Source organism: Rattus norvegicus, chromosome 4, assembly GCF_036323735.1.
Source record: "Rattus norvegicus strain BN/NHsdMcwi chromosome 4, GRCr8, whole genome shotgun sequence".
NCBI lineage: Eukaryota > Metazoa > Chordata > Mammalia > Rodentia > Muridae > Rattus > Rattus norvegicus.
In genome coordinates this window covers 120,821,708-120,835,443 of record NC_086022.1, presented here as the reverse complement: position 1 = coordinate 120,835,443, position 13,736 = coordinate 120,821,708, and the positions used below count along the sequence as shown (strand labels likewise).

At 47.4% G+C, this 13,736-nt stretch overlaps 1 long non-coding RNA gene across 2 annotated transcripts; it reads left to right on the top strand.

Annotated features, from left to right (window-relative positions):
- Positions 1 to 13,525, top strand: LOC134486606 (uncharacterized). Of its 2 annotated transcripts, none has more exons than XR_010065857.1 (2): positions 1 to 1,461; positions 13,378 to 13,525. It is a non-coding gene; the product is annotated as an uncharacterized LOC134486606 (long non-coding RNA). The 2 variants fall into 2 exon arrangements; XR_010065858.1 differs by lacking the exon at positions 13,378 to 13,525 and adding an exon at positions 10,110 to 11,161.
- Positions 13,526 to 13,736: the final 211 nt, after the last annotated feature.

Below are 13,736 nucleotides of genomic sequence, written 5' to 3'. Positions count from 1 at the left end.
CTGGGGACAGAACCCAGGGCTTTGCGCTTCCTAGGAAAGCGCTCTACCACTGAGCTAAATCCCCAGCCCCGAGTGGATGCTTTTTGAGATAGAAACCTCATGTATCCTAGGCTGACCTTGAACTCACAGATGGATGCCTTTGAACCCCAATCTGCCTGCCTCCACCCCTTGAGTGCTCAGGTTACAGGCATACGTTACCTCATTACATGGTGCTGGCGATCAAACCCAGGGCTTGAGCATGCTGGGTAAATAACTCTACCAACTGGTGTGTGTGTGTGTGTGTGTGTGTGTGTGTGTGTGTGTGTGTGTGTGTGTGATGTAGGATGGGGTAGAAGGGAGAGTGCTCACTTTAATTCAGAACACACTGGGTGGCTGTTGTGGGGTGCTCTCCTCCCGGCATGAAAGCCACCATCTACACCAGGGCAGCAGTGATCACTTGTAAGCAGCCCTTGGATTTAGGCCTGCTGTCTGTCAACAGCCCCTCATAGAAAGAGGGACATCTTTGATCCCTACCTGAGATTACAGTTACTCCTCCCCAAACCTCCCAGACAAACCACAAGTAATGGTGCCTTAATTGCATATGGCCTTGTGGCCTCAGAGGCATAGCAAAGTGTGGAAGGCTAATGAAGAGGGCACTTAGCTATACAGCCTCAGGGAAGTTGTTGTGCAGGCTGGGGTGAGGTTTGGGGTTTGTTTTGTTTTGATTTTGTTTTTTGGGTTGTTTTGTTTGTTTGGTGCAGCTGCTCTGGGCTCACCCAGGCTCCTGTAAGTAACCTCTCACTCATGCTCAGGAAGTACACCGAATATATCCACTGGTTCTCCTGGCTGAACCTTGGCGGGAATCAGCTTTGTTCTGTGGTTGGTGACCTATTTTGGAGCAGGTGCTTATGTCTGCTGCCCCTCCCCCACCCAGAAAAGCTCACAGTTTTTGAGCTCTGCAAAAACAAAGCTTGGCAATTGCCTCATGCTAAGCCGACTCTTCTCTAAACCATCGGCATCCTCACTCGAGGTAGCTAAATTTCTGGGAACAGCACGTACCCTGCAGTGTTCCCGGTTCCCCTGGACCATGGGCACACCCCTCCTTCCGAGCCTTTGTGCCTTTGTAATGCTCCAGAGAAGCTCAGGAAAACAGTGGGCAACGTTCTTGGAAGGGCGCCCTTCTATGTGTCCTGAGGGCTTCGGAAGGGAGCACTGTAAGGAGGAGGCAGCTGGACACAGGAGGCTCTCGAGGAGGCTGAGGAGGCTTCCATCCACCACCCACGAGTGAGAAGGGGGGCATATGTTTGGAGCAAGCAGTAACATGCATCCCAGGTGGAAAGAGAGGCTCTGTAAGGCCATGCACCGTGGTTCAGCCCTTAGTGACTCCAGCACCCTGCCTGTATCTTCCCTGTGCCGCCTACATCCTGGCCACAATCCCTGGTGACAGAAGAGGAAGGAAATGAAGCCAGCACAAACAGCTGAGTAAGTGGTTGCATCAGCATCTGGGAGACCAGCCCTGGAGGGTGGGTCCTGACACAACTGGGCTTGGGTTCAATGAAGGGCAGCAGTGGGATCAAACAGTTCAGTGAGACTCTTAGAGATTTCTTCCTTCTTTTTTCCTTCCCCTCCTTCCTCTTTCCCTCCCTCTCCTTTCCTTCCTCTCTCTTTTTCCTTTATCCTCCCTCCCTTCCCCGTTTCCTTTTTTTCTTTTTCCCTCTTGTTTTTGGCTTCAAAACTCACAGCAATCCTCCTGCCTCTGCTTCCATGGTGCCGAGAGTACAGGTATAACACTGTACCTGGCATGATCCCTTTAAAATGAAGAATTTCAGGATGGTGGTGAGCTCACTTACCTAGCATTCACGAGGCCCTAAATCCCTAAATTTCCTTCCTTCCTTCCTTTATCTATTATTTATTTATTTATATTTCATGTGCATCAGTGCTTTGCCTGCATGTGTGTCTGTGTGAGGGTGTTGGACCCCCTGAAACTGTAGTTACAGACAGTTACAAGCTGCAATGTGGGTGCTGGGAATTGAACTCGGGTTCTCCTATAGAAGAACACTTTTTACCACCAAGCCATCTCTCTAACCCTTAGATTCTTTCTTTGTGTTAGGGCCTCACTCTGACTCTGGCTAAAACTCACTTAAACTAAGCTATCCTTGAACTCACAAAGATCCTTCTGCTTCTGCCTCCCAAGTATCACACCACTTTGACAAAAGCCCCAGAGTCTAGGAGTGGTGGCATAAACCTGAATCCTAAACCTTAGTACATAGAGGTCAGAGGGTGGAAGTACAATTAAAAGGTCTGGAGAGATGGCTCAGCAGTTAGGAATACTCGTGGCTCTTTCAGAGGACCTACATTGGATTCCAGCACCCTTGTGGTGTTCACAACTGTCTGTAACTTGAGTTCCAGAGGGTCTGATACCCTCTTTTTGTTTCCTTGGGCTCCAGGCACACAGCTGGTATATATACATACATACATACATACACACACACACACATACATACATACATACACACACACACACAGGCAAAACATTCATATACATAAATAATTTTTTAAAGCTATAACCAATTCATGACCAGCCTGGGCTACATCAGATCCTGTTTGAAAAGAAAAAAAAAAACAAAAAAAAAATTAAGAATTTCCTAATTGCAACAGTTGTGCATTAAACCGGGCAGCAGCCTCCTGAGGCTGAGCTGTGATGTTTCCATTGACACCCCTGGTTCATGTGGCTTGCAGTCCCACTTCCCAGACACCCACTTCTCCTGGGAAACTCTCTACCCTTGCAGTGATCTGATGTTTGTGTCTCAGGTGGAAAGCTAATCCCCAATGGCAAGTGTGAAGTTGGGGGGCTCCAGGCAGTGATTAGGAGCCAGAGTGAAGGGGTGAGTAATAGCAGATCAGTGTGCCCTTGTAAGAAAGGGAGGAGAGGGTGCTGGAGAGATGGCTCAGTGGTTAGGAGCACTGACTGCTCTTCCAGAGGTCCTGAGTTCAAATTCAGGCAACCACATGGTGCCTCACAACCATCTGTAATGAGATCTAGTGCCCTCTTCTGGTGTGTCTGAAGACAGCTACAATGTACTTATATATAATAAATAAATAAATCTTTAAAAAAAAAAAAAGGCAGGAGGAGCACTGGTGCTCCAGCTGGTACTCCAAGGTACTCTAGGAAGCAGAGTGAATCCTCAGTGCTCACCACACCCACAGTGTGTCCATGCCTTGATCTTGGGCCAGGACTGTGAACAGTAAACATCTGAGTTTACAAATAGCCCTGTCTGTGATCTCTCTGCCATGACTGCTAAACAGACTAAGTCCCCAGCCAGTCTTTGTAAGCTTGACTTTGTTCTGCAATGGTTATAAACACACACCAAATTTCAGGGGACATATGTAGTGCAAACACTCAAGCACACCCCGGCTCTTACCATCCTCGAGTTTTGAGCCACCTGCCTCCCTGTCACACAGCGAAAACTGACAGGATGGTGGCTGCGCGGCCAGAGGGCGGTACTGCTGAGTGTCCCAGCGTTAAATACCGCCATTCATTTGATGCTGAGACAGCAGTCCGCAGCTGAGCTGATTTCTCTCAGAACTGAAAAACAAACTCAGGTGGAAAATCTGGGCAAGCAATGTGATTTGCTATTTTGGGAGATGAGAGAGAAAAAGGAAGTCATTGAAATGGTGTAATGAGAGTGTGGAACGGGGATCGTGAGTGTGGAGGTCCGATGACTCTTATGCTCTTCCGGGATGGTGGGGAGGACATAAAGGAAGCTACAGAGGGAACAGCAGACCACCCTGGGAGGGCTGATGTCCCGCCCCCACGCCCAGGGAGGGATTAAACAACCTGAGCTAGCTCCGGGGCAGGGAAGGGTGTGAACTGGGAGTGGAGAGGAGGGTTCTTCACAAGCCAGGCAGCCCCAGCTGTGGGAATGACAGGCTTCTCACCCCACTCCCTTTGCTGTATGAGGCTGGTCATCTCCACTGCTGGTGTCCTCCCACACGGTTCCTGAGCTGTCTTTCTCTTGTGATTGTTATGTAACAACCCCCCCCCCCCACACACACACACACTGCAGTGCTGGGGTGTAGCCCAGGTCTGATCACTGAGCTGAACCACTAGCCCTTTTGCATCCTGTGTTCACTATGCTGGTGTAATACTTGTTTTGTGTTTAACTTTCTGCTTTGTATATAGGTTTTTTTACTCGTTTGTTTGTTGGTCGGTTGGTTTTTTGAGACAGGCTTTCTCTGTGTGGTCCTGGCTGTCCTGGAACTCAGAGATTCAGCTGCCTCTGCTTCCCGAGTTCTGGGATTAAAGGGGTAAGCCACCGCTGCCTGGTGGCTTTTTTACTTTTATTGTTGAAAATCAACAATATGAATATATATAAGCAAAAATGCATGAGAAGTAGAGAGGCTGCCCAGGGGTTCCTCACCAAGCTTCCTTCCCACCCTGAAATATTTGAGGAAGGCCACGGGCCTCCTCAGTTTATCTGTTTTCAGTATGTGTCTCTTTATTGTTTATGTTTTAGAGTGTCTAGGCTGGACCAGGACTCACTATGTGACCCAGACTGGCCCTGAACTCAATGGCACTTCTGCCTCAGCCTCCTGTTTGAACTTTTCTTTTTAGAAAGATTTATTTATTTATTATGAGTACACTGTAGCTGTCTTCAGACACACCAGAAGAGGGCATCAGATCTCATTATAGATGGTTGTGAGCCACCATGTGGTTGCTGGGATTTGAACTCAGGACCTCTGGAAGAGCAGTCAGTGCTCTTAACCGCTGAGCCATCTCTCCAGCCCCACGTTTTTATTATTGGTACCAGTGTGAGTTTGTGTGAGGGTCCAGAAGACAGCTTTATAGTCAGTTCTCCCCCTTCATCTTTATGTGGGTTTCTGGGATTGGACTCAGACCTCCAGACTTGTGCTGCAAGCAACTTTATCTTCTAACATCTTACACACCCCCTGATTTTTCATTTTAAATCTAGACTCCACGTGAGAGAAAATGTACCACATGTAGTTTGCTTAGTGTGGTTGTCTCGGTTTTGTGCGTTTTCCTGCAGATCCTACAGATGGCGCAATCTCAATCCTTACAGCTGACTACTACCCACTCTTGTGTTTATGACACATTTTTCTCTGTCCATCATCATCCATTGATGGACCCCTGACTGGTTCCACATCTTGGCATTGTGAATAGTGAATCAATAGTCATGGGTCGGGAGCTATGTGTGCTGTGCTTATGTGGACTCCTTCAGGTGTGGACCCAGGGGTGGTAGAGCAGGAATTTGAATATTAGACTTTTACAAAGTTATCTATTAGAGCCTAAATAATAACCCAGATGTTTCCCGTGTTCACTGTCCATTCATCAACTCACAGTGTAGTATGTTTGCCTTAAGTAACAACGGGCAGCTCCAAGGACACCTCTCACAGTGGCCAATGACCACCCACCCAGTGCTATAGGAATCCTCTTTGTGTGAGCTACTATCTTTGTGGACTTAAATCCCTCTCTCTCACCTAGCCCAGTGGTAACTGTGCTCTCTCATTAGTCATCGGGGATCCTCAAGAATTACTTTAGAATAAGAAACAAAAACATAAATGCTTTTATAGGATAAAGCTATATGCGTCTAAAATGTACCTACACACTTAACTTACTCAAAATCTGCTGTTTGATCAGACTCTGTTCTTGCACCTCTTGCTGTCCCCTTTCTTCTTGGCCTTGGCTCTCCCTTCACCCTGAGCCCATGTTCTCTGTCACATACTATCCACAGAGGCACACAGACTCTCCTCCCAGGTAGGAGCCTGGTTAAGATGATCTTCTCAGGTCACTGAGCTTAGAACCAGGGCTCCAGCATACGTGAGTGCATACCTGTGAAGCAGCTCCCCAGAAAGGGACACTGCAACCTTGGGACTAGCACTTCAGAGTTTTGTGAACCTGCCCCAGTTTAAGGCAGTGCTGGAACCATGGCTCAAAGCTTTGGAGGTGGTCTGTTATGTAATTAACCAACTTTACTGTGAAACAGCATTAAAAACCATGGCAACATCCAGGCAAGCTTGTAATATAGTGCTGAACTCTGCCCGCCTTTCTGTCTGTCTGTCAGCCAGTCTGTCTGTCTTCCTACCTCCCTTTCTCCCTACCCCCTCTCTCTTCTCTCTCTCTCCCTCACCCCCCACCCCCACTCTCTTAAAAGCAGGTTCCTGCCAGACTTGGTGCACATGGCTTTAATCCCAGCACTCGATGCAGAGGCAGGTGAATTTCTGAGTTTAAGGCAAGCCTGGTTTGCATACAGAGTGAGTTCTAGGACATCCAGGGCTACACAGAGAAACCCTCTTAGAAAAAAAAGGAAGAAGGAAGGAAGGAAGGAAGTGGGGGAGAAGGAGAGAATGGGAAAGGAGGGGAAAGGAAAGAAAAACAGGTTTTCTGAGGTCCCAGGCTGTTCCAAACTTGCTGGGAATATGACCTTGATCTTCTGATCGCCCTGCCTCTCATTCACTAGTGTTAGGATTGTAAGCATTTCATCTCCTGTTTCTGAGAGGCTGGGGGTTGAACTCAGGACCTCCTGCTTGCTACACAAATGCTTTACCAGTTGAGCTACATCCCCAGCCCTTTTTGTTTTCTTTTTCTTTTTCTTTTTTTAAATATCTATTTTATTTACATGAATACACTGTAGCAGTCCTCCACACACCAGAAGAGGGCATCAGATCTCATTACAGATGGTTGTGAGCCACCATGTGGTTGCTGGGAATTGAACTCAGTACCTCTGGAAGAGCACCCAGAGTTCGTAATCCCTGAGCCATCTCTCCAGCCCAGTGTTTTGTTTTCTTTTTTTTTCTTCCCCTCCCTCCCACCCCCCACCTCCTCACCTCCCACCCCCTCACCTCCCTGCCCCACCCAACCCCCGGAGCTGGGGACCGAACCCAGGGCCTTGCGCTTGCTAGGCAAGCGCTCTACCACTGAGCTAAATCCCCAACCCTGTGTTTTGTTTTCTTGAGACTGGGTCTCACTATGCAACTCTGGCTGCTGTGGAGACCCACCTGCCTCTGTCTCCCCTATGTTGGGATTGTAGGCACCATTCACTTCTTTGTGACATTTTCCCCCTAAAACACACTTCTTAAACACCTTGGAAAACATATATAATTTAAGCTCCAGCTGTAACCTCAGCCGGCAGATGGCGTTGCTGTGGTATTTGGAACGAGTCCCCAAGCTTATTGTCACAGTCTCTTGGTATCATATTACTTTTTATTTTCTGCTTGACATTTTATCAAGGGCAGTTTTTATACTGACTTTACATTTTAATATCATTAGATAACTATAAAGTATCTCATCAAGTCATAAAACAGATGAGTACCGTTATAAAGATTTAAATTTTAAATACATGGAAATGTGTGTAGGTTTGCATATGTATGCGTGTGGTCCCCACAACGTCCAGAGGAGGATGTGGTGATCCCCTGGAGCTGGAGTTGCAGATGGCTGTGACCCACCCAATGTGGGTGCTTGGTACTGGAATCAGGGCCTCTACAAGAGCAGTAAGGACTCTGCTGAGACGTCTCTCATAAACCATTAAGTTTTCTTTTAGTGGGCTGTAACTTGTTTAGAGTGTTATTATTATAAATAGTAACTATGTGGAAATCCAAATACGTATATGAAGATTATACACAGGACTCTCGCCAGCCAATCATAAGAGAAACAACACACTTTTTAAAATGGTCAAAACAAGATGTCAGGTGTAATGGTACAAACTCCCAGCACTAGGGAACCTGAGGCAGGAGGGTCAAGAGTTCAAGGCCAACCCGCACTACATAGATTCTATTTCAACACCCCTTCAGCATCCCAACCCCTACAAACCTGCAAAGGTGAGAGGGTAGTTTGCCAAAGAAAATAGACTTAAGTTGAATAAATATACAAAAATAAACCCCAGGAGTCACTCACCAGGAACAGCAACAAGAGAACGCTGCATAATCACTAGATTAGCTAAGTTTTCATTTGTCTGTCTGTCTGTCTGTCTGTCTGTTGAGACAGGGTCTCACTATGTAGACCAGGCCAGCCTGAAACTCAGAGACCCACCTCCTTCAGCTTCCCAAGAGCTGAGGTTAAGCGTGCCACGCCCAGGTTAGAATGGCTTTTATTTACTTAATGTGTTGGGATGGGGCAGCGCGTGTCTTTTTTACGTATGTACCCAGGGCAGAAGCCAAACTCAGGCATTGTTACTGAGATTTTTTATTCAGTCTGTTGCTGGGACCTGGAGCTCATCAATTAAGCTAAGATGCCTGGCCAGAGCCATTCCAGGTATCCTCCTGCCTCCTCTTCCCTAACCTGGGATTATGAGACACTGGGCTTTTTATGTAGGTTCGGTGTGAATGCAGATCTTCATGCTTGCGTGGCAAACACTTTTCGAACTGAACCATTGCCTCCTATTTTCTCATTTTCTCCTATTTGCTCATTCTAAATTTTTGATTCCAGGTCTTGCCGCATAACTCAGGCTTGCCTCAAACATACAATGTAGCTGATGACCTCAAATTCTTGATCATCTGCTCCAGATCCTGAGTTCTGGGATTAAAGGCCTCTTTTGCCATGCCCAGGTCGACTTTTTCTAAATCAAAAACACATTATTGGTGGGAATGACCCTGACATAGCTCAGGGGTAAAATAGCTTGCTAATGTCTTTTTATCAAGTTAAACTTCCCTATTGTGCCACACCAGGAAAGCAACAGTGTGTCTGTACAAAGACCTGATTACAAGTAGTCATAGCAGCCTAGCATTAACTCATAGTAACCCAAACTGAGAGAAACCTAAATGCTTACCAATGGGTAAACGGACAAACAAGTGAGCTGTGTCTGTAAGACAGAGGGCTTGCTCAGCCACACAGATGACTGAGCTCCAGACACAAAGAGACACATCTCAAAGGCTACTGGACCCAAAGAACACTTACTATGTGATTCCACCTGTGTGCTATTTTATAAAAGCTTGGAGAAAGTGGATGACTGATTCCCAAGTATCAGAGAGGAGGCAAGAACTTGACTAGAAAGGATAAGAGGAAACTTCAGATGGAACCAGTGTTGTGGGAGGCAGGGTGAGAGGCTTGTCCCGAAGGCCCGGAATTCGTTCTCCTGCACCAAATAAAACCTGGTATGCTGTCACATGCCTGTAATCTCAGACGGAAGCCTGAAGGACAGCTCCCTGGGGAAGGATGCTTAGGACCAAGGCTGGTGACCTAAATTCAATCCTGGACCCCACGTGGTGGAAGAAGAGAACTGCAAGTTGTCCTCTGACCTCTACTGGTGTGTGCACATGTAAGATAAATAAAGTGTAATAAAACCTTAGGGGTAGGAGGGTTAGAAATGCACAGTTATTCTCGGGCTACACAGTCTGCGCTAAACAAGACCCTGTCTCAAAAGAGGTGATGTTTTACATCTTGTACACATTTATTGAAATGAAACCTGAGCATTTAAAATAAGCCCTTTTAGAGTATACATTAGACCTTGATGATTCTAATCTTTTTTAAAAAAATTTTTTTGAGGCTCTCCCCTGAAGGAAAACTTGAGAACAGATTGGAAAATTCGGGAGGAGACGCAGGACTTGAAGGGTGTGGGAGATGGTGTCAGGAGCTCTTCTGTCTGGTCTGGGAAGTGTTAGGAGGTTGAATTAATTAGCCAGGCAAGGAGAGAGAAAAGAGACAGAAATGGGGATACTGAAGGCAGAAGGATGGGAAGGCGAGAGATGGGAATTGTGACAGGTTCCATCTATTTTTCTCTTTATTTCCTTGTCAGGCCAATCTCTTGTTTGTGTCTTTGTTTATATCCGGGGCGCAAGGGTGGGGAAGCTCGAATACTATGTGTATGGGTTAATCTCAATTGCCAACTTGGTGAGAACAAAAATCACCTGGGGGCTGCGCCTCTGGGTGTATCTTGGGGAGCGTTATCCTGTTTAGGTGCACTGAGAGAAAACCTGGCCACTGTAGAAGTTGCCATTCCCTAGGTTGGGATCCCGGACCGGAAGGAGGGAGCTGGGCACAGGCAGTCATCACTTTCTGCCTCCTAGCCCCCATGGGTGTGCGAACACCACACAACTCGGGCTCCTGCCACTTGACTTCCCGAGTGGCGGACTGTGGCTGTTAGCTGAAACACATCCTTTCTCCCTTGTTTTGACAGGTGCTTATCACAGCAATGGGAAAATAAGAGACTGTGTATGGATATTCAATGCTTCCAAATACCCTACCGAGCACTCGCACAGAGAGCGTGGCGGGAAGACGGAGGGGGAGAGGGAGAGGGAGAAAGAAATAAAAATTAGGACCCTTGAGAGAGTTGCGGACAAGCTTACCCAGGTGCACACCACCATTCAACTGGCCGGCTCCACCCACCATGGAACCCGGAGAGCCTGGCGGCTTGGACTCTAGCTGTCCGGCTTTGAAGGCTTGCTCTCAGCTTCCACGCTCTGTTGCCGCCTACATTCCTTTCTGAACTCTCCTGTATAAGTATTATTGTCAGATTCAAAAGAAAAGGGAACGGATGTAGAGAGGCTCCGTCTGGCCATTTCCGCATATTTATAAGTAGAACTTCACCCTGCTTTCCAGTGGGGAACACTTTCAGTGCCACACAGCTAGGTCCCATCGTCTCTCATCCCTGTCACTCATTCTCCCCTGGGAAGAAGTCATTCCTGTAAGGCCAAAGGTTGCTCATGCTCAATGATGAGTGGTCGCTCTAAGGCAGGGAAAGGACCCTGAGCCATGAGTCCTCCTCCGCGGTGTAAACACTGCACCAGAATGGATTTCAGGCTCCTGACGCAGTGGAGCAGTTTGTAAAATTCCTGAAAATGCAGCCCTTTCTTTTCACCATCTGTTCTGTGCAGGCAGAACACCCACAGAACACAGCTATAGGGGTCAGCTCCCCACTGTTCCCAAACCCAGATTCCTGTCCTTATGATAAGGGAACATTATATTGGTTACCCTTTTTTATTCATGGCTGTGACCAAATGCCTGACAAGAAGCAACTTAAGAATTATTAATTTTCGAGGCTGGAGAGATGGCTCAGTGGTTAAGAGCATTGACTGCTCTTCCAGAGGTCCTGAGTTCAAATCCCAGCAACCACATGGTGGCTCATAACCATCTGTAATGAGATCTGATGCCCTCTTCTGGTGTGTCTGAAGACAGCTACAGTGTACTTCTATATAATAAATATAATAAATAAATCTTTTTTAAAAAGAATTATTAATTTTCTCTTCCTTCTCTTCTTCCCCTCCTCTTTCTTTGACAAGATCTCATGTAACACAAGCTGGCCTTGAACTCTCTAACCCTGAGTTCCTGATTTTCCTGCCTCTACCTCCGAGGTCTGGGGTTATAGACCATTGAACCAGATTTATAGGGAGTTTCCCTTGGCTTACAGTTTAAAGGTTGTATAGTCTACCATGTCAGGAAGGTGTGGCAGCAGGGATATAGGCCATTGGTCATGTTGCCTCTGAAAGCAGAAGGTGGACAGGAAGTGGACCTGGGTTATCCACTCCATCCAGCCAGGCTCTACCTCCTAAGGTTCCACAGCCTTCCAAAGCAGCACCAGCTGGGACCAATTGTTCAAAACCAGGAGCCTTTGTATGTCTTCATGGTGGTGGTAGTGGGGGTCACTTCACCTTCAAACCATCACAAACACAAAGACCTGGGTGTCTACTTTGCATAGGACCAACAGAAGGGAGTTCTGATGCAGGGACAACCTCACATCCTATGTCTTCCAGCAGGGAACGGGGTGGGTAAAGATGGTCTGCACCCCTGTCCCACAGCAGTGCCCAGTGGGTAGCGAGGGTCTGCCCAGGGTTTTCAGGACAGCAGATCCTGGGTACAGGTGACGTGCCTGGCACTCTCCTTTAGGGGCTCCTTTCTTCTAGTTTGGCTGCCTCTTGGGGCCTGGCTCTTTCTGGTCCCATGGTGGGCTATGCCCGGGGCTGGGGTTGGTGTGGACACACAAATGGTGGGCATGCAGTAGAGAACTGAGCTTCTCTGGAAGGGCTTGTCCTGTTGTTAGAAAGTGGAAGGGTAATGTGAGTACCTGGGACCCACATAGAACTTCAGGTCCAAATATAACCACAGTGGAGGACAGCCTAAGATAGACCATGGGCCTCTGAGCAAGAGCGTGACTGAGACTCCAGCCTCCTACAGCACCATGGCATGTATGATGTGAAGTCCATTTCACGACGCCACTCTATGGTTCTGTTTTTTACTTCGTTTTTGCTAATGACTTCCCTGGAGACATAACTACATTTTTCTTAGGAGAATGAGAGAATAATTTGAGCTATTGAAGCCACCTGTAGTGGGACCCTCGATGCTCCTGTGTGACCCCTTGAGCCATAAGCTGCATCTGACCCCAGCACTTTGCTTCCTGTGACCCAGGCAGAGCCAGGAATGCAGCTGGACCCCCTGAACTTGTTCTGCCTGTTGGCAGGGAGTTCAGGGAGATTGCTGAATCTGGGGCTCTTCGTTTGTGGCATGTGTCTGTGAGGGAACCATGGTCCAGCCTGAGCCCAGTCGATGGCCAGACAGCTGGCCAGAGGGGCTTGAGACACCTGGTGAGATGGTGAGCCTGCCCTGGTCTAGGTTCAGAACTGCAGCAGTTTGTCCTTGATCTACTAGGGCTTCTCTACAGCACCCCCTGCTGCACGCTATTTATTTATAGTTTTTTATTATAGCTATTATTTTCTACGTTTTTTGAGGTTTTTTTTTTTTTTTTTTTTTTTTTTTTTTTCGGAGTTGGGGACCGAACCCAGGGCCTTGCGCTTCCTAGGTAAGCGCTCTACCACTGAGCTAAATCCCCAGCCCCCTTGAGTTCTTTTAAATGTTTTTTTTTTTTTTTTTTTTTTGGTTCTTTTTTTTTTCGGAGCTGGGGACCGAACCCAGGGCCTTGCGCTTCCTAGGTAAGCGCTCTACCACTGAGCTAAATCCCCAGCCCCTTAAATGTTTATTTTTATGTGCATTGATATTTTGCCTGCATGTATGTCTGTGTGAGGGTGCCAGATGCTCTGCAAATGAAGTTACAGACAGTTGTGAGCTGCCATGTTGGTGCTCAGAACTGAGCTTGGGTCCTCAGGAAGAGCAGCCATGTAACCACTGAGCCATTTATCTCGCCAGCCTCTAATTTTACTAATTTTGTGTCACGGCGCCTCCTGTTGAGGATAACGCAGTGACTAAGTAACGAATATCAACAGATTCTGGACAGCCTGAGGGAAGAGGAGTAAGACTTGCATGCTGATAAGCGCCATCACCTGGGAAGTGGAGACAGGAGGATCAGAAATTCAAGGTCCATGGGGTGGCCTTGGGACGGCAAAGTGTAACAGTCTCTGCAGGACCCAATCGAGACCTCTTACAGAATGTTGCCGTTGCCGCTGCTGCTGCCACTGCTGCCAGCACCATCATTTGACATCTTTCGTATGTTCCAGATACCCTCCACCCAGACTCGGTTTTAAGTGGAAATCGCCGCAGAGTAGGATACGGAGCCAGCAGCGCAGCCTACACTTTAATGTGATTGTGACCTACAAGCAAGAGACATTTCTAATAAAGTTTGTCATTCTGTCCTTGAGAAAAAAAGCAAGATCATCCTTGGCTACAAAGAGAATTCAAAACCCTATGCTACATGAGGTCCTATCTCAGAAGAAGAAAAGAGAGTGGGGGGGGGGGTTGGGAGGAAAGGAGGAGGAAGAGGAGAAGAAGAAAGAAAAGGGTTAAAATGGATACAAGGGGCTGTTGTAGTCCCAACTAAATTCTCAAATTGAACCCTGTGGCAGCTCGATCCTTGCTA